General features: G+C 42.4%; 1 protein-coding gene across 1 annotated transcript in view; it reads left to right on the top strand.

Moving 5' to 3' along the window:
- Positions 1-7,392: 7,392 nt before the first annotated feature.
- Positions 7,393-21,016, top strand: part of LOC115145935 (DNA (cytosine-5)-methyltransferase 3A-like) — a 52,164-nt gene continuing 38,540 nt past the window's right edge. The window contains exon 1 of the mRNA XM_029687614.2: positions 7,393-7,427. The gene's annotated coding sequence lies outside the window, so the exon portion shown is untranslated. The remainder of the gene's footprint in view (positions 7,428-21,016) is intronic.

Raw genomic sequence — 21,016 nt, forward strand, 5'->3', positions numbered from 1 at the left:
AACACCCCTGTGCTGACAGAAAGTGTAATGTTACATTTCTCACACACATTGTCTCTCACTCTCTCACTCTCTCTCGCACTCTCTCTCTCACTCTCTCACTCTCTCTCTCACTCTCTCTCTCACTCTCTCACTCTCTCTCTCACTCTCTCTCTCACTCTCTCTCTCACTCTCTCTCTCACTCGCTCTCTCTTCCTTGTTGTTGTTAAATGCTATCTCTTTTTCAAATGTCAGTGAGAAATCAGTGGAATTTGATTTCAGAACACCTTTCTGAAAATAGCTTGACAAATAGCAGTGGACATGTTTTTTTGTTCTACTCTGCATCACAGTATAATTAAGATTGGCTGCTCGAAGGAGACGAAGGAAGCAGTCATTAGTCATTAATAAGCAGTCATTAGTCTGATATAATCAAAACATTTTTCACAACATCTTCCATTTGAATGTTTTACAATCTAAAGTCTCCGATCTCATGTATTATTGTATTGTTTAATGGTTTATTCAGATCCCCATGAGCTTTTTCCGAAGCAGCAGCTATTCTTCCTGGGGTTCACACAAAAAACATAAAACATGTAACAAAACACTAATGGACAAGAACAGTCACACAAATGTGAATACAACGACATACAAATATAACTATAAAGTAATGTGTGTGGAGCTTGTGGGGCCAGTCACTTCGCGGCTTAGCCGTTGTTGCTCCTAGATGTTTCCACTTAGCTCTAGCAGGGCAGAAATTAGACGAACTGACTCGCTGGAAAGGTGGCATCCTATGACGGTGCCATGTTGAAAGTTACTGAGCTCTTCAGTAAGGCCATTCTACTGCCAATGTTTGTCTATGGGGATTGCATGGCGGTGTTCTCTATTTTATACACCTGTCAGCCACGGGTGTGGCTGAAATAGCCGAATCCACTAATTTGAAGGGGTGTCCACATACGTTTGTATATACACTACCGTTCAAAACTTTGGGGTCACATAGAAATGTCCTTGTTTTTGAAAGAAAATAACATCAAATTGATCAGAAATACAGTGTAGACATTGTTAATGTTGTAAATGACTTTTGTTGCTGGAATCGGCTCATTTTTAATGGAATATCTACATAGGCATACAGAGGCCCATTATCAGCAACCATCACTCCTGTGTTCCAATGGCACGTTGTGTTAGCTAATCCAAGTTTATAATTTTAAAAGGCTAATTAATCATTAGAAAACCCTTTTGCAATTATGTTAGCACAGCTGAAAACGGTTGTACTGATTAAAGAAGCAATAAAACTGGCCTTCTTTAGACTAGTTGAATATCTGGAGCATCAGCATTTGTGGGTTCGATTACAGGATCAAAATGGCCAGAAACAAAGAACGTTCCTCAGAAACTTGTCATTCTATTCCTGTTCTGAGAAATGAAGGCTATTCCATGCGAGAAATTGCCAAGAAACTGAAGATCTCGTACAACACTGTGTAATACACCCTTCACAGAACAGCACAAACTGTCTCTAACCAGAATAGAAAGAGGAGTGGGAGGCCCCGGTGCACAACTGTCCTTATTGCTATTAGCCCATAGAAAAGCATTGAATAACAGATTCATACTTGGAAAAACAGATCAGGAAACTATAGAACCATTTTTTTAGACATATTTAACCTATTTTTATTAGGCACTAAACGTCTTCCATACTGTATATACAGTACTTCCATTCATTTGTTTAAATGGTACCGGGCTACGTTCAGGCGAGTCTTGTGACGCTTGTGGCCGTCCTAGAGCAAAACAACTACGCATACATGTTCGTATCCATTCGGATGCTACAGACGTTATCGTGAGAAGGCCGATTTTCGGGATGTCTCATGGCCTGACACAAACACTGCTGTAGCTCTGCCAACTTTCAACGCAGATGCGGAAGGTCGATATCGGCGGATGTGGTGTATTGAGAGGCAGCCTATGCTAAAAGCCATGGCCTGTTCACCCCAGAAGGCGGGGTCAGTACAGGTGCATCAAGGCTGGGACTGAGAGACTGAAAAAGAGCTTCTTTCTCAAGGAACAAACTGCTAAATAGCCATCACTCGCCGGCTACCAGCCGGTTACTCAACCCTACACTTTAGAGGCTGCTGCCCTATACACATATACATATAATCACTGGCCACTTTAATAATGTTTACATACTGCTTTACTCATTTCATATGAAAAATACTATATTCTATTCTACTGTATTTTAGTCAATGCCACTCCGACATTGCTCGTCCTAATATTGATATATTTCTTAATTCCATTATTTTATTGTGTATTGTTGCTAGATACTACTTCACTGTTGGAGCTAGGAACACAAGTATTTCGCTACACCTGCAATAACATCTGCTAAATATGCGTATGTGTATATGTGACCAATAATATTGGATTTGATTTGAGGGGACTAAAAAGATTTGGCATGGGCCCTCAGATCCTCAAAAAGTTATACAGCTGCACCATTGAGAGCATCTTGACTGGCTGCATCACCGCATGGTATGACAAATGCTTGGCATCCAACCGCAAGCCGCTTCAGAGAGTAGCGTGTATGGCCTAGTACATCACTGGAATAATGGTGCCGAAGGAGATGGCAGCCGTTTTACGAATCTGTAACCAATTGTGCTATAGTGTTTTTTTGTTTGCATTATTTGTAACTTATTTTGTACATAATGTTTCTGCCACTGTGGCTTATGACCGAAAAGAGCTTCTTGATATCACATTCCCAGTGGGTCAGAAATGTACATACACTCAATTAGCAATTGGTAACATTGCCCTTAAATTGTTTAACGTGGGTCAAACGTTTCGAGTAGCCTTCCACAAGCTTCCCACAATAAGTTGGGTGAATTTTGGCCCATTCCTCCTAACAGAGCTCTTGTAACGGAGTCAGGTTTGTAGGCCTCCTTGCTCGCAAATGCTTTTTCAGTTCTGCCCACACATTTTCTATAGGATTGAGGTCAGGGCTTTGTGATGGCCATCCACGACCTCTATACCAGGCAATGGCAGAGGAAGGCCCTAAAAATTTTCATGGACTCCTGCCACCCAAGTCATAGACTGTTCTCTCTGCTACTGCATGGCAAGCGGTACCAGAGCGCCACGTCTAGGTCCAAAAGGCTTTTTAACAGCTTATATCCCCAAGCCATAAGACTCCTGAACATCTAATCAAAGGGCTTCCCAGACCCCTCTTTCATACTGCTGCTACTCTCTGTTTATAATCTATGCATAGTCACTTTAACTCTACCTACATGTACATATTACCTAAATTACCAGGCCGCGTCAGATGAAGACCATCAAATTGTCAAAGACTCCAGCCACCCTAGTCATAAACTCTTCTATCTGCTACCGCACAGCTAGCGGTACCGATGCACCAGGTCTGGAACCAACAGGACCCCAAACCATAAAACTGATAAATAGTTAACCATATACTGTAGCTAGCCAGACTCTCTGCATTGACCTCTTTTCGCACAACTCTTTTGACTCAACACATACTCTGCTGCTACTCTTATCTATCCTGTTGCCTAGTCACTATAGCCCTAGCTGTGTGTACATATCTACCTCAATTACCTCATACCCCTGCACACCGACTCGGTAAGGGTACCCCGTTTATACAGCAAAGTTACTCATTGTGTATTTATTCCTTGTGTTATAATTGTTCCATTTTTCCCCCAGCATTTTTGGGAAGGGCCCAGCAGTAAGCATTTTACTGTTAGTCTACGCCTGTTGTTTATGGAGCATGTGACAAATAACATTTGATTTGATTTGAGTGATAATCTGGATCAAATTACAGGCATTAGTCACAGATAGAAGCTTCCGCTTGAGAGGACAACTAGTTGCTAACCAGTCAATGTTCAGGTCACCCAGAAAATAGACCTCTCTGTTAACATCACACACACTATCAAGCGTTGCACACATATTATCCAAATACTGACTGCTAGCAATTGGTGGCCTATAGTAGCACCCAAAAAGAAGAAGAGGAGGAAATACTAGATCCTGTGTGTGTCTGTATTTCTGTCTGTTTCTCACACTCAGCCTGTTGTCTGTCCGTCTGTCCCTCTTGAGACGATGGCTGCTTCAAAATGCTGTTGTCAGTGTTGACAGACAGAGAGGGCATTCTCATCTCGTTAGACATGCCCTACTTTCCTCTGCTGTGACCCAGTAATTGTCTCCGAAACAAATTTGAACACTATTTTTAGGCAGTGGTCTAGCAGAGACACTGTGGCGACAAGACCCCTCCCCCATCTCTCTCAAATGTGGGTCTGTCTGTAAACGAGGGTAAGCGTGACGATTTCTTGTAACAGCTGTTGATAAGTCATTGATAATAATCTGCCAATGCTTTTCGTGTCATTACATTAAGCTACATGGGGGATCATAGCTATATTAGTTAAGATTCACGAGTTGATTTAAAACCTATGTTTAACCCTTTACCACGAAGGGTCGTCTTGACGGATTTGTATTGAAATCATGTGACATAAAACATCACTTTTCTGTCCTTGCATTTATGGTCGTGTAAATTGTCATTATATCATATATTAAGCATTAATCCGTTAAATTAGACATTGAACTTGAACCCTGTAAGAATCCTGGATCAAGCTGTCTGACAGTTTTTTTGTATAGAGATTTCAAATATGCAGTGTAACTATGTAACATTTCGTATCTCCTTATGTTACTGGGTGAAAACAGTTTTCATGGACACACAAATCCCAACTAATAAATGTGATTTGCAAAATCCAATGCTTTAAACCGATAAAGTCACCTTCCCTTGATACTTAAAACGTGATCGGATCAGGGAAGGAATTTTCTGAATGACAAACAGCTGCTGTGATGGCACATGCAATGCAACACCAGCCCAAGTGCTGGGGAAAAAGGTGTTCGTGAAGGAATGTCCAGAATATGTTGGTGTGTCATTGATTCCCCCGGTGAAGACAGATGTGCCTGGATCAACGTTGGATCTAATATCCCTAGAGAATTGATGTTGATCATCTGTGGTTGTCTGCTTGATTTACAGCAGTATCTCGTTAGATTTAACAGAGAAAGCATCAAGGTAAATGTGTTCACGTTTTCATATGTTCCTGTGCCTCGGATTGGACGCCGAGTCTACCGTGCGCAATCGTGTAGGATAGACTATTGCGCAACACCCAATGCTAATTCCGATTATTTATTTGGGATATAACGACAACAAATGACATAGCCTAGTGGGCTTCTACACAATATGATCTGGTAATGAAATAACATGACATACATTTTTTTTCTCCATGTTACACCTTGAATTTGAAACATTACAAGGGGCCTGAAGGAGCCTACATGAACTTGGAGTACTTGAATTAGGCCTACCTTGAAATGTTTTATTTTTAAAAAATTAAAAAATCAGTTTTTGCGAGAGATGCCAAACTTTCGTTTGTTTCCCACGACTTCAATTGGAGGGTGTCATTGCACTACTCTGTTGAGGTAAAATCATGTGAGGTGCTTTCTTCAACTTGGCTTCCCGTAGAAGTCCTCCCGTTAAAAAGGGAACCAGGTCCCTTTCTCATTATTGAAACAGTGATGGTGAGAATCAAATGAATCAAAGATAAATGCTACTTGTATTCATGGCTGTATTATGCCAGGAATACCAGTACATCACTAACTGATTTGTTGGTTAAAGGCTTGTACAGTAAGTAAGCATTTCACGGTAAGCTCTACACCTGTTGTATTCGGCGCATGTGACAAATACAATTTGATTTGATTCAATGCCTGCGTCGGCCACACAGATAGGCAGCAGAAGAATCGGGTTCTATATTAGGCCCTACATGTACAATTATATAAATGATACAATTGTATAACATTAAGTTATTGAAAAAGTCCTTGAAGTTGACCTGCCAATGTCTGTATGAACCCTGCTTAAAGGATGTACACTGAGTGTACAAAACATTATGAACACCTGCTCTTTCCATGACATAGACTGACCAGGTGAACCCAGGTGAAAGCTATGATCCCTTTTGATGTCACTCAATATTAGGAAGGTGTTCCTAATGTTTGGTGTAGTCAGTGTATAGTCCTAAACCTATGTTGACGTATAGGTGGATTTATGGGCCAATTTGCATATATTCACCCTTATTCCTCTAAGTACACATGTGGAGCTGTATGAAAATCCTTTTTTATTTTAGTTTCAAATCATTTAGAAATGTTTATCCCAATGTCACACATAGGCCCCATTATTTACAGAAAGACCCATGACCTCTACGATGAACATTTTGGAAATGAAATGAATACATTTCCTCACTAAGAAGAGGTGTAAATCAGGTGATGTACTTATCTTAAAAGAGTATTGGCTTGACATAAATATATGACATAGATATACAATGACATAGATTTACAATGTAGTTAAATCACGCCCCCGATAATCCCAGCCAGATAATCTCGTTTGGGTCTGCTATGGGGTCATTGGGTTCGGGAATCTCTGTGCTCCTGTTGGAACAGAGTAGTAAACACTTTTCTTTACAGATTGAAATGGTTTCTAGGGGCGAGTCCCCACGTCAATGTAGTATCCAAACAAAATTAAAGATTTCCTTCCTTTGACAAAAAGCCAACATTCCTCTCGTATTTCTGTGCTGCTGTAATGCGTTGAAGAACTCTACAAATGAGTTACAGCACTCAATGAATGCCCAGCCAGTTGAGTTCACAGGGTTTCCGACTGTAACCCGCTCAGTGCTGAGTAATACTAGAACCAACAAAAGGTTATTTGTGCAGCGTTACTGTATCAACTCAGGTGCACAGCTACAATGGTTATGGGAGGGAGCCTAACAGGACCTCAGGCTATTGAAGCACGTGATACAAATATACTGAGTTGTGCTTTTCTTTCAACTAAAGGTTAAAGCGATGCAGTGGAATAGAATAGATGTTACTTTATTATCCCCAAAGGGGACATTTTCAAATTTCTGATAACGTGAAGTGATTGGCAATAATATCAACACTCAAATATAACCTTCCTATTGTCTTGATTTATCGTCTTCCTTTGCCTGCAGGTGGAGGGCAGTGTGTCTGTGAAGGAGAGTGTGGTCGGAGGTGGGTGCAACAGTCGCACCGGGCTGGCAGCGAGAGAGAGAGACAGTCTGTGGCGCAGGTGCACAATGGAGTCGTGAGCAGCGGGCACGCAGACAGAGAGAGAACCCAGGCTGGTGCCCGCTGCTGCCCCAAGCAGGACAGGAAAGCTTCAGAGAAGAACGGGTTACCAGGCGCCCCTGGTACCCCCAGTGCCCCTGCCAGCCGGGCTGAGGACGCCCCCCCCGAAACCAACACCCTCCTATGTCAGAGCCGGAGCCTGAGTCCCCCCTCCCTGGAGAACGGGTTTCTACTGAGCCGGGAGCCGAGCCGGGACGAGCAGGACGACTCTGAAAAGGACAAAGAGGAGACTCTGCCAACTCCGCCGCGCAAGAAACGAGGCAGGCGGAAACTGGAGCGCCCAACGAAATGTGAGTCGTGTCTCCTGCTTGGTTATATTATTATCTTCGTTCTCACTACTTTCTTGGCACAGCCAGCTCTGCTCTGGCACCACTGACGGCCAATGCCAAAGGAATGAAAATGAACAATGAATTCGCATTGAATGGATGTGAGCGGTTTCATGTTACTTGCTGTGGCCATTTTGAATTATTCTTTGGTCGTGTTCAGTATGGATGAATTTAACACAGTAATGTAAAACATTTGAAATAACTTGTAATAGAAAGGGGGAGAGTGAGAGAGTCCTGCTCACTGCCAGTCTGTTGTCAATTTGCTAGCTTCCCCTCTCCCGCGTCGTGTTCATTAGGTCACACCATAGCAAAACTGGACAGGTGTTTCAGTTTGGTGCCTATTGAACTTTACCCTGGTCACCTCTGTGGCCCCCCTCTTGTCTCTCTCCTCTCTCCTTCTCTTCCCTCTTCTCAGAGGTGCAGCCATGCTATGACCTCCGTGTTCCTCTCCCACTCTCCCTCCCCCTCTCGCCCTCTCCTCTCCCATCCCCCTACACCCCCTCTCTCTCAGAGAGGTGCAGCCTGGGTGTGACCTTGATGAGGAGTAGAGTAAATAAAGCCCTGATAGAGCCCAGAGAAGAGAGAGAGAGGAGAGCTTCCGTCTCCTGGCAACCTGCCTTCCTGCCCCTGTTCTGTTCTGTTCTGTTGGGTGTGTGTGTGTGTGTGTGTGTGTGTGTGTGTGTGTGTGTGTGTGTGTGTGTGTGTGTGTGTGTGTGTGTGTGTGTGTGTGTGTGTGTGTGCCCTTGTTCTGTAGGGGCCGTGCTCAGAGAAGAGCTCAGGCTCAGGGAGCAGGTCTGGTGTGTGTTGTTGTGGCCGCTGCTCCTTGCGCTCTGTGTGTGTGTCTCTGTCTCTGTCGGGGGCCCGCCAGGTGGATGGCACACAGCCCAGAGCAGAGCCACTTACACACTGAGTCTGCACTCTAATAACCTGATACACACACTGCCCTACATGCTGTGTAGCCAGCTTCCTATCTAAATGTACCTCTCCAAAACGGCATTACAAAATCAGTACTGGATGAATGATACAGGGATTGTATTTGGTTGTGCACATTCATTTGAAATGTAAATCACACTTTCACTGGAGTGAATAATACTGCTGTAGATAATTCAGTGTGATTATTCCGCATTCAGTTAATACATTAGCTATACATTGATTAATGAATTCATCTCAGAGGAAGAGGAGAGGATGAGAGTATGGTGGATGGATGGATAGATAGGTGGAGGGATGGATCGAGGAGCGAGGGAGGGAGGGATGGATCGATAGATAATAGGCTGAATGGAAGGAGGGGGTTCTGCCATCCATCTGAAGGGCACAGCAGAGGAAGGATTGCAGCTTAGAGAGGAGGAGAAACAGAGGAATGGCATAAGCGCTAGCAATACGAGTGCTGGAGGCAAGGTATAGGATGCCTCCCAAATGCACACTGTTCCTCATCTAGTGCACTATATAGGGAATAGGGTACCATTTGGGACAGATATATAGTAGCAGGTAGCCTAGTGGTTAAGAGCATTGGGCCAGTAATCAAAGGGTTGCTGGTTCGAATCCCCGAGCCAGCAAGGTGGAAAAATCTGCCGTTCTGCCCTTGAGCAAGGCAGTTAACCCCTAACAACAACTGTTCCCCGGGCACTGATGACATGGACGCAGATTAAGGTAGCCCCCCCTGACTAGATATCCCCTGTGCGTGACGCCAGCCTGCTCTCCCTTCTCTCCTCTCCTTGCATCGCAACAGAAACTCCCTGATCTTGGTAGCAGCCCCCAAAGTAAAGTAACCCCCACTCTGCCTGCCTCGCCCACTGGTTATGTAGTAACGTATTCACATTGAGGAAGCACAGAGAGAGAGGTGGACAGGGAAAGGGAGAGAGGAAAATAGAGAGAGAGAGACAGAGAAAAGACAGAGGGGGGGGGGAGCGAGGTGGAGGCAGAAATCGAGAGTTTACCCAAGGGACCAAGTTGAAGAGAGACAGAGAGAAAAAAAAAGAGAGAGGATCATGGTCTATCGTGTCTATGGTACTTCAGTGACAACACCAGGATAGTTGAAGGAGAAAACATGGGCTTGTTTCCCAAAAGGCATCTATTATCATATAGGGCACTACTTTTTGACCAGGGCACATTTGGGCCAAAGCCATGCTATAAGGACACTGCCCCAGGCCTTTCAGAGCTCGAGTGTTGTAATGGGGCTGAATGATACAACTCTTTAGACTACTGTGTTTAAACTGGGCCGAAATTAGTCTATGGTAATAATGTGGTTGTATTCTGTGTTTATCATTGTGTCAATCTGTTATGTGCAGCAACTACATGCAATATTGTTTTACATTTTCGATAGACATTGAAGGCTGATATGAGAACGATGTATAGTTTTTGTTAAGGAGTGCCGTATCACCCCTGTTCCACAGATGCCAACATTGCAACTGTGTTTAACAACAAAACCGACACATGTACAACTATGGGGCATAACAGATGGAGTTGGCTTAGAACAGATGCAAACCGCGTCTACGGCGCCAATTTAATTTATTTTTGATTTGAACCATTAACCAATTAATACATTAACCAATAAAAAACATTTCTGTAGCAATGAGGTTTGGCTATAGACCCAATACATTATCACTGCATATTGGCTATGCTTGAATTGCCCTGCCAATGTTGTTCTTCTCAGACCATTTTCTCTATATTTAATTATATATATTTTAATTACAGTAGGTATATGATCACACCGGTAATAGAGAATTTGTTGCATTACTTGTGAGGCACGGCTAAGTGAGGATAATAATTTGGTTCTTTAAAACATTTTTTTTTACTGGATTTATGGCCTGAATCTGATGGTGAGTCTGATGCCCCGTTTACATCGTGACGTATTTCATTACGCCGTATGTCATATTCACAGAGTCTTGCCCCACTTCTGAAAGGACAAGTGTAGTGTTTGTAACACAAGATGGAGGAGAGCCTGTCTCGTCAGAGATGTATTTATTTTGAGAGATTGCAAAATATGACCTTTTCATTCAAGACAAGATAAATGTATTGTTTCAGGTGACAATAAAACAGATTTTGTTTAGTTATTAGCTAGCTAGCTAAACGCTAGGCTAGGTTGAAGATACCATTGTATTTAGCGACCTCCACCTAATATTATCAGAAACCAACATCATTACCATCACAATAAACTTAAACGGGAGGCAACAGTCATATGATATAATTGGCTTAACAGCCCATGTGTATTATTTAACATTACTATTAAAATAGTACATACTTATAGCGATGGGTAAATGTTTTTAAGTTGCTAGCTATCCCATAAAGCAATCACTGAATACCACATACTGTGTTTTCATCTTCTCTGGTTTGGTAACTTCCTGTTCTTCGACAGACTCTGACTGGACCGAAGGAGACGCAAAGTTTGAAAAATGTCAAAGTATGCAGCGTCCGTTTCGAGCCTTCAACCACAAGGGGGCGTTGCGTTTCCACTCCGTTCTGGAAGTCCCCGTTAAAATGCGTGACATCCGGCGCAACACAACGGAGTTCTTATGGGTGATGTGAACGAGACTCGAGGGGAGGGAGGGAGGAGGGAGGGAGGGAGCAGCGGGGGAGGGAGGGAGCAGCGGGGAGGGAGGGAGCAGCTGGGGAGGGAGGGAGGGGGGAGCAGCGAGGGAGGGAGGGAGCAGCGGGGGAGGGGAGGGAGGGAGCAGCTGGGGAGCGGGGAGGGAGGGAGCAGCGGGGAGGGAGGGAGCAGCGGGGAGGGAGGGAGCAGCTGGGGAGGAGGGAGGGAGGGAGGGAGGGAGCAGCGGGGGAGGGAGGGAGGGAGCAGCGGGGAGGGAGGGAGGGAGCAGCGGGGGGGAGGGAGCAGGGAGGGAGGGCGGGGAGGGAGCAGCGGGGGGAGGGAGGGAGGGAGCAGCGGGGGAGGGAAGCAGCGGGGGAGGGAGGGAGGGAGCAGGGGGAGGGAGGGAGGGAGCAGCGGGGGGGAGGGAAGCAGCGGGAGGGAGGGAGGGGCAGCGGGGGAGGGAGGGAGGGAGCAGCGGGGAGGGGGAGGGAGGGAGCAGCGGGGGAGGGAGGGAGGGAGCAGCGGGGGGAGGGAGCAGCGGGGGAGGGAGGGAGGGAGCAGCGGGGAGGGGAGCGGGGAGGGAGGGAGCAGCGGGGGAGGGGGGAGGGAGCAGCTGGGGAGGGAGGGGGAGCAGCGGGGGAGGGAGGGAGGGAGGGGGGAGGGGGAAGGGAGGGAGGGAGGGAGCAGCGTAGCGCTGTGTTATTTCTCCCTCATGCACCGACTCATGTTGTTACTCCTATGAGAAAGTGAAATGTTCCTAGATTATTAAAAAAAGACACAAGCTGTTAATAATAACAACGCAAGCTTATACTTATACTCAAGCTTATAACACTTTGCTATACTCATTAATTGCAACTGCAGTGCTGGTTGTAGCATGAGTGGAAGTAGGGGGAACACAGATTTTCTGGCTCATAAAAGTGTTAAACGAAGTGTTGACGGTGCTGAATAACAACGTAAACTTACTCATAAATACAGCAGCTCTTTGCTGTATTTGTTAGATCTCTAGCTATGGTTTTAAAAGTTTTGAAATCTCACATGATCAACTTTGCTGTTTGTTCGAGGCTTCTTTTTACAGCTCGAGGAAACTGTGCAGACACAGTGATCTGAGATATCGGATTGGCCAGCGGTAGGCCTATAGAGGCACTTGATTTGTTCGCTGGGCGTGCCGGATGGGTGGAGTTCTACCTTCAGACACTTGAAATGGTTCAAAATGGAAACACTTTGCCTTCCCGGTGCTAGGGATGTTGAATCAAGTGCACCAACCGCCAACAAGGCAAAATTAAGAAAAATAAAAGGAACGCTTTATCGTTGTTGTTTTTTACCAAAATGTTTGGTCATTGACTAATTCCTCGTCTCCAATGTTTATTGAAAACATAAATCAATTTGAACAATAAGCACTTGTTGTGTCTCAAATAGAGGTCGACCTGAATTAGGGCTGATTTCAAGTTTTCATAACAATCAGTAATCGGCCTTTTTGGACGCCGATTATGGCCGATTACATTGCAATCCAAGAAGAAACTGCGTGGCGGCTGAACACCTGTTACGTGAGTGCAGCGTCAAAAGGAATTGTGGCTGCAAGGAGTCAAGGTAAGTTGCTAGTTAGCATTAAACATGATCTTATAAAACATCTTCACATAATCACTAGTTAACTACAGATGGTTGATGATATTACTAGTTTAACTAGCTTGTCCTGCACAAAAGTACCTAACCATAAACATCAATGCCTTTCTTAAAATCAATACACAGAAGTATATTTTTTTATACCTGCATATTTAGTTAAAAGAAGTTCATGTTAGCAGGAAATATTAACTAGGGTAATTGTGTCACTTCTCTTGCGTTCAGTGTAAGCAGAGTCCGGATATATGCAACAGTATGGGCCGTCCGGCTCGTTGCGAACTAATTTGGCAGAATTTTACATAATTACGACATAACATTGAAGGTTGTGCAATGTAACAGAAATTTTTAAACTTAGGGTTGCCACCCGTTCTATAAAATACGGAATGGTTCCGTATTTCACTGAAAGAATAAACATTTTGTTTTCGAAATTATAGTTTCTGGATTTGGCTCGTATTTCTGTGTTTATTATATTATAATTAAGTCTATGATTTGATATTTGATAGAGCAGTCTGACTGTGCGGTGGTAGGCAGCAACAGGTTCGTAAGCATTCATTCAAACAGTACTTTACTGCATTTGCCAACAGCTCTTAGCAATGCTTGAAGCACAGCGCTGTTTATGACTTCAAGCCCATCAACTCCCGAGATTAGGCTGGCAGTACTAAAGTGCCTATGAGAACATCCAATAGTCAAAGGTATATGAAATACAAATGGTATAGAGAGAAATAGTCGACGCATCATAATTCCTAACTGGGAATATTGAAGAACTGGGAATATTGAACCACCAGCGTTCATATGTTCTCATGTTCTGAGCAAGGAACAAGGAGCAAGGAACTTAAACTTTAGCTTTTTTTGCATGGCACATATTGCACTTTTACTTTCTTCTCCAACGCAGTGTTTTTGCATTATTTAAACCAAATTGAACATGTTCCATTATTTATTTGAGACTAAATAGATTTTATTTATGTATTATATTAAGTTAAAATAAAAGTGTTAATTGTTCATTCAGTATTGTTGTAATTGTCATTATTACATATATATATATATATATATATATATATATATATATATATATATATATATATATATATATATATATATATATATATATAAAAATCGGCATTGGCTTTTTTTGGTCCTCCAATAATCGGTATTGGTGTTGATAAATCATAATCTGTCGACCTCTAATCTCAAATACTTTGTTACAGTAGGTAGTTAGCAAGCTAGCTAATTTTAGCCATATTGGCATTGACATGAAATCAGTCAAAACACCTCAAAACAAGACATGGTATCAAGAACAACATGAAACTAGCCAAAAACTAGTCACATACGACATGGCATGGTTTCTTGTCATTTTTTGTAATTATCTGGCCATCCAGAATCACAGCAACTCACAGACATCTGCCCCCATGTAAGCGTGAGCATGATTTTTGTGACGTTGTCAGCTAACCTATCTATGAAGACATGTAATTGTTGTTGTGAGTGTTTGTGAGGGAGTTGTTTTTCGCTTGGACCTTCTCCCTCGCTCAGCCTCTTGCTGCTGTAATGTGTGAGGTTAAAAACTCTTCATGAATCATGAATCCTAGTGGCCTAGTGAGTCTTCTAGTTTTCTAGTTGGGTAGCATCCATGCTCCTTGGCTAACCTCTGCTCTGCTCTGCTGAGCGCAGGCAAGAAAACAATGCTGCTTAGGAATGGCTAACACGCCTTTGTAGTTACAGCAGACCTGGGTTCAAATACTATTCAAAATCATTTCAAATGCTTTATCTGGGCTTGATTGAGCTTGACCGGTATAATGTAACCAATAGAATAGTTGCAGGAGTACAAGCCCCACCCATATGGCACTCCAGACAGGCTAGAGCAAGTGCCAAAGGTATTTGAAATATTCTGAATAGTGTTTGAACCAAGGGCTGATTTACAGACCTCGGTAACTCACTTCATTCAACACCAGATATGTGGGAAAACCCCATGACTGCGTCCCAAATTGCACTCTATTCCCTATGTAGTTTACTACATTTGACCAGGACCCATAGTGCTCTGGTCAAAAGTAGTGTCCTATGTAAGATGTAGGGTGCCATTTGGGAAAAGTGACAGTTTCAGAAGTTAGATTTTATAGTATTAGTGGAGGAGAGGGAGTAGGCTTAACTACTACGTAAGCACTACTTTATTTTACATTTTTTAGGCTAGAGGAAATATTTTTAGTGCAGCATTTAGCCTGCAGGAAGTGTGTCAGTTTCCGTTTCTGTACAGTTTTATCACACTACCAACGGCAATTTGCCTTTGTACTTTCAAGCCAGGTATAATGTTGGAGGTATATGTTGAGGCTCAGCGCCCTATTTTCTATCCACACGCTCACACACATGAACACACACACGCAGGATAGACATTTTCAACGAAACACTGTGCTCAAACAGGAAATGCAATACATATTTATTTGTGGTGAGGTGTAGATAGGAAACATACAGAAACATTCAGTCAGGCCAGGGAGTTGATACATATAGGAGTGATTAGGAGATTAGTTTCCAGTGTACTTCATTTGATAGTGCCCTTATGTTGAAGTAGTGAAGAAAAGTGCTGAGGCTACTATCACTGCTATTACTATTCCAACGAAGTCATTGGAACGACATTGTTGCAGAATTCATGCAGCAAGTTGTGATTCATTATGAAGGAGGCAGAGTGTTTTAACCCTATCCCAAAGCTTAACCTTTACCTTAACCATTTGGAATGAGTGCCTAACCTTAACCCTTAATGTAGTGCACATAGGTGCCATTGCCTGCCGTTTCGCCCTTGAGCAAGGTAACGCTACTTAACCCCCCCACAACAACAGCTCCCCGAGCGCCCAATGTGGCAGCCCCCGCACCTCTCCAAAACCTCTATATGTATGCGTGTCTTTCGGAGGGGTTGGGTTAAAAGCGGAAGCACAATTTCGGTTGGACCTGGTGTGCAATTAACTAATAAAGTGATCTTCATGTTAACGTACTCAAAATGGCATGTACCATTGGCCACCAGTTGGTGTAGCGCACGTGTCCACACTATCCCGATTTCATCAAGTGCGTGGAGATCGCAGAAGAGATTTTATGTGGGCCTACAGTGGCCTACAGTCACACAAGAGAAGCAGTGAGTATGTGACAGTGTTGTTGTTTTTTTCTGCTTAGTGTCAAGGGGTTGTGAGGTGGGAGGAGCTATGGTAATAACAGCCAGCTGTGGCTCTCCTCTCATCTCCACTCCTCTCCTCCCCCTCTTCTCCTCTCTACTCCCCCTCTTCTCTTCCCTCCACTCTCCTCCCCTGATGGTATGTCATCCAAAGTCAAACATTAGACTGTTAAAACATTCGCATGGAGAAAAGAACCAGGTCTGGACGGATTTCCCATAAAATTGTATTCAACATTCTGGGACAAAGTTGTGCCCTATTTACTCAAATGACAACACTCAATTCAGTACTTCCTAGTTCCATGTATCAAACAGTTATTTCAGTTATATTTAAACAGGAACATCTGGAGAGTCACTTGCAGATTACAGACCTATACAGTAAGTTAAATCAATTGTGAATAAAATATCAACAAAACTCATAAGCAACAGAATAGCAAAAGTCTTGCCAGACCAGATACATATGAATCCAATGGGATTCATTTAAAATATATAGTTAGAAACAAATACAACAACATGTTTTAGTATAATACAATAGGCAAAAAAACAAGATGTAGATTTATCAATATTGGCTGTTGATGCCGAAATGGCTTTCGGCCATCTTACATTTACATTTACATTTAAGTCATTTAGCAGACGCTCTTATCCAGAGCGACTTACAACTCATCACAACACTTAGAACCTAGTACCCAAGAACCTTGCATAGTGCTGAAATACTTTATGCTAGACTAAAATGCAACATTTTCAATATTGTGTAGGCCTAGGTATCAGAACATCAAACAAGAATGAGTTCAGCATTTTGAGTACACAGCATGTAGGCCTAGGTGTCACCAAAGCTAATATTTTCTATAATATAATGTGAAAGGTGTGACTGCTTGATGTCAAATGAAGCAACCAGGCTTGGAGGAGATGAGGACAGCACTCTGGACTGCATCATTGGCCAAGACCTCATTAAATACTTCTATCATCTCATTCTGCATTTGGACCGACAGAGTGTTAACTTTTGTATGGCCTTTTCTATTCAAAACTTTGGAAGCCTTCAACTTTCCAGCTAAAATGTAAAGAAATCATACAAATATGATATAAATATCATAAAGCAAAAATATACACAAAAAACATTATCTGATGAATTCGCTTTAGAAAGGGGCACAAGACAGGGATGTTTTCTCTCCTCCCTCCTGTTTGTACTTAGTTTGGCATTTATTGTCATGAATCTTGCCCTGAAGGCAGCTCTGTAGGGTTGTCACTAACTGGTACAGCCACAAAGTCATAACCCTAACCTTAACCACACTGCTAACCCTAATGCCTAACCCTAACCTTAAATTAAGACCAAAAAGCACATTTTTGTTTGCATGAAATGTTACAATATAGCCAATTTTGACTTTTCAGCTGGCCCATCAAGCTGAAATCGCTCAGTTCTGCCTCCAGGGCAAGATTCATGACAATAAATGTCAACCTGTTGTTTACACTGGCAATTGAACCGCTTGCAGAAAGAATTAGACAGGACCCAAACGTAACAGGTGTCGGTATTGGTAAGCATGGATATCAACTAAATGTATTTGCGGACGATCTCCTGATATACCTGACATACCTGATATTTTCAAAATACTCTAAAATCTCAGGATATAAAAACCCACCCCTATGGAATAATCCTTGGATATCTTTTCAGAATTCACTGATAAATTGCCCACGTGGAAAACCAAAGGCACAGAAACCTTAAATTACTTGTTAATGGAAAATAAAATGATTTCCATGACAGAATTAAAAAGCAAGTTTGAACAGACTAATATAGAGATTTTCAAATACTTGCAACTTAAGAGTCCGAAAATGATACTCGTATGATAGGTAAGATATGCAAAGATTGCAGAGAGCCTATCCAACTGACAATCTCGGAGAGAAAAAATATTGGAACCAAGATCTAAAAAGAACTGATATTGGCACATGATGGAGGTAGTGTTGGAACATAACTAATGAGATTACAGTTAATGAGAATGTATGCATAGTCCAGTATAAACAAATGTATAGAATTGATTATACAAGAGACAAAATTCACAAATTCCACAGCACAACGACAGAGTCATGTCTTAATTGTAAAACGAGCAAAGACTCAATAACTCACACCTCCTGGGAGTGTGCTGTAAAAGTCCAACAATTATGGTCGGCGGTAGAAAGCTGGCTATCAGTTTTACAATTGAAGTTGACTTGTAATCCATCTATCTGTATTTTTCAAAGACATATCATATGAATGTGCGGTGAGATACCTACTGCGTTGGTTAATTCTTTTAGAAAAATGTTTTACTTAGAAACTGGAAATCTAATGATCGTCCTTCGTTTAAGCGGCAATCAGCAGTGGAAACAATAACAAAGCCCCCCCCACCCCTTGTTTCGGTAAACAGCTGAGTGATTGTGCTGATTAAATGTAACCACTCTCAATTTCATAGACAGAGCTATGGATGCAAGCTTGTTTTAACCATGTTTTGGGGGCTATAGAGTGATTGGTTTACATGTACTTTGTTTGCAGACATTGGAGTAAAACAAGCTTATATTTTGGGTTCTGATGGGGGGTAATGACAGTTGAACTAAGCACTTGATGCATTTATAAGTTATACTCTTCAAGAATCCATTTTTTGTATTTATTTAGTGCTCCCCAAGGCAGCAGCTGCTCTTCCTGGGGTCCAAACACATTAAGGCACTTAACATCACACATAAAACAAAAGATAAAACAGTACATCATTATTACGCCACTGTGTATATACAATACAAAATGTATAATACCACCATACAACAATATTACAATGTACGTATGTGTAGAGTGCGCGTTGTAGCGTGTGTCCGTATACGTGTGTCTTTAGCTGTGTGTATGTATCTCTCTTCACAGTCCCCGCTGTTCCATAAGATGTATTTTTTATCATGTAAAAAAACTGATTCTACTGCTTGCATCAGTTTACTGATGTGGAATACAATTCCATGCGGTTTTGGTTCTATGTAGTACTGTGCGCCTCACGTAGTCTGTTCTGGACTTGGGGACTGTGAAGAGACCTCTGGAGGCATGTCTTGTGGGGTATGCGTGTGTGTCTGAGCTGTGTGCTAGTAGTTTAAACAGACACCTCAGTGCACTCAGCATGTCAACACTTCTTACAAAAACAAGTAGTGATGAAGTCAATCTCTCCTCCACTTTGAGCCAGGAGAGATTTACTTGCATATTGTCAACGTTAGCTCTCCGTGTACATTTAAGGGGCAGGCGTGCTGCCCTGTTCTGAGCCAATTGTAGTTTTCCGAGGTCCCTCTTTTTGGCACCTGACCACACGACTGAACAGTAGTCCAGGTGCGATTAAACTAGGGCCGTAGGACCTGCCTTTGTTGATAGTGTTTTTAAGAAGGCAGAGGAGCACTTTATTATGGACAGGCTTCTCCCCATTTGAGCTACTATTGTATCAACATGTTTTGACCATGACAGTTTTGAATTTGTAACACGCGCCGAATACAACAGTAGACCTTACAGTGAAATGCTTACTTACAAGCTTTTAACCAACAATGCAGTTTTAAGGAAAAAAGTGTTAAGAAAGTATTTACTAAAATAAACTGAAGTGAAAAAAATAAAAAAGAATAAGAAGACGTTTATTTTTCAATAACTAATAATTAAGGAGCAACAATAAAATAGCGAGGCTATATACAGGGGGTACCGGTACAGAGTCAATGTGCGGGGGTACCGGTTAGTCGAGGTAACGGAGGTAATATGTACATGTAGGTAGAGGTAAAGTGACTATGCATGGCTAATAAACAGAGAGTAGCAGCAGTGTAAAAATGGGGTGTGTGGTGTGGATAATGCAAATAGTTTGGGTAGCCATTTGATTAACTGTTCAGCAGTCTTATGGCTTGGGGGTAGAAGCTATTAAGAAGCCTTTTGGACCTAGACTTGGTGCTCCGGTACCGGTTGCCGTGCGCAATCAGAGAGAATAGTCTATCACCAGGGTGGCTGGAGTCCTTGGCAATTTGTTGGGCCTTCCTCTTACACCGCCTGGTATAGAGGTCCTGGATGGCAGGAAGCTTGGCCCCAGTGATGTACTGGGCCGTATGCACTACCCTCTGTAGTGCCTTGCGGTCGGAGGCCGAGCAATTGCCATACCAGGTGGTGATGCAACCAGGATCTGAGGACCCAAATCTTTTCAGTCTTTTGAGGGGGAATAGGTGTTGTCATGCCCTCTTCACGAACAGTTTACATCAACTTGCTCAATTCCCACATGATTCATTACAGTATTTAGTTGAGGTTTAGGGTTTAGTGCATGATTTGTCCCAAATACAATGCTTTTAGTTTTTGAAATATTTAGGACTAACTTATTCCTTGCCACCCTTTCTGAAACTAACTGCAGCTCTTTGTTAAGTGTTGCAGTGATTTCACTAACTGTAGTAGCTGATGTGTATAGTGTTGAGTCATCCGCATACATAGACACACTGGCTTTTCTCAAAAGTAAGAGGCCTAGACAGCTGTCCTGGGGAATTCCTGATTCTACCTATATTATGTTGGAGGCTTCCATTAAAGAACACCCTCTGTGTTCTGTTAGACATTTAACTCTTTATCCACAATATAGTAAGGGGTGTAAATCCATAACACATAAGTTTTTCCAGCAGCAGACTATGGTCGATAATGGCAAAAGCAGCACTGAAGTCTACCAAAACAGTTCCCACAATCTTTTCATTATCAATTTCTTTCAGCCAATCATCAGTCATTTGGGTAAGTGCCGTGCTTGTTGAATGTGATCTGTTGTCAATTTGATAGAGGTAGATTTTCTATCCAAGTTGTCAGACCCTGGTGGCTTGTCATTGTTGATAAACAACAATATTTTTTTTCACCTCTTCCACACTCACTTTATGGAACTCAAATGACAATGTTTGTCTTTCATAATTGTATCAGTTATACTTGGATGTGTAGTGTCTGCGTTTGTTGTTGTCATGCTAATCTTGCCAATGAAAAAAACTCAATAAAGTCATTGGCAATATCAGTGGGTTTTGTGATGAATGAGCCATCTGATTCAATTAATAATGGAGCTGAGTTTGCCTTTTTGCCCAACATTTAATGTAAGTTGCTTCACAGTTTTTACTATCATTCTTTATATAATTTATCTTTGTTTCATAGTATAGTTTCTTATTTTTATTCAGTTTAGTCACATGATTTCTTAATTTGCAGTTTGTTTGCCAATTGGTTGTGCAGCCAGACTTATTTGCCATTCCTCTTGACTCATCCCTCTCCACCATAACATTTTACAATTCCTC

This window comes from Oncorhynchus nerka, linkage group LG18 (genome assembly GCF_034236695.1).
Source record: "Oncorhynchus nerka isolate Pitt River linkage group LG18, Oner_Uvic_2.0, whole genome shotgun sequence".
NCBI lineage: Eukaryota > Metazoa > Chordata > Actinopteri > Salmoniformes > Salmonidae > Oncorhynchus > Oncorhynchus nerka.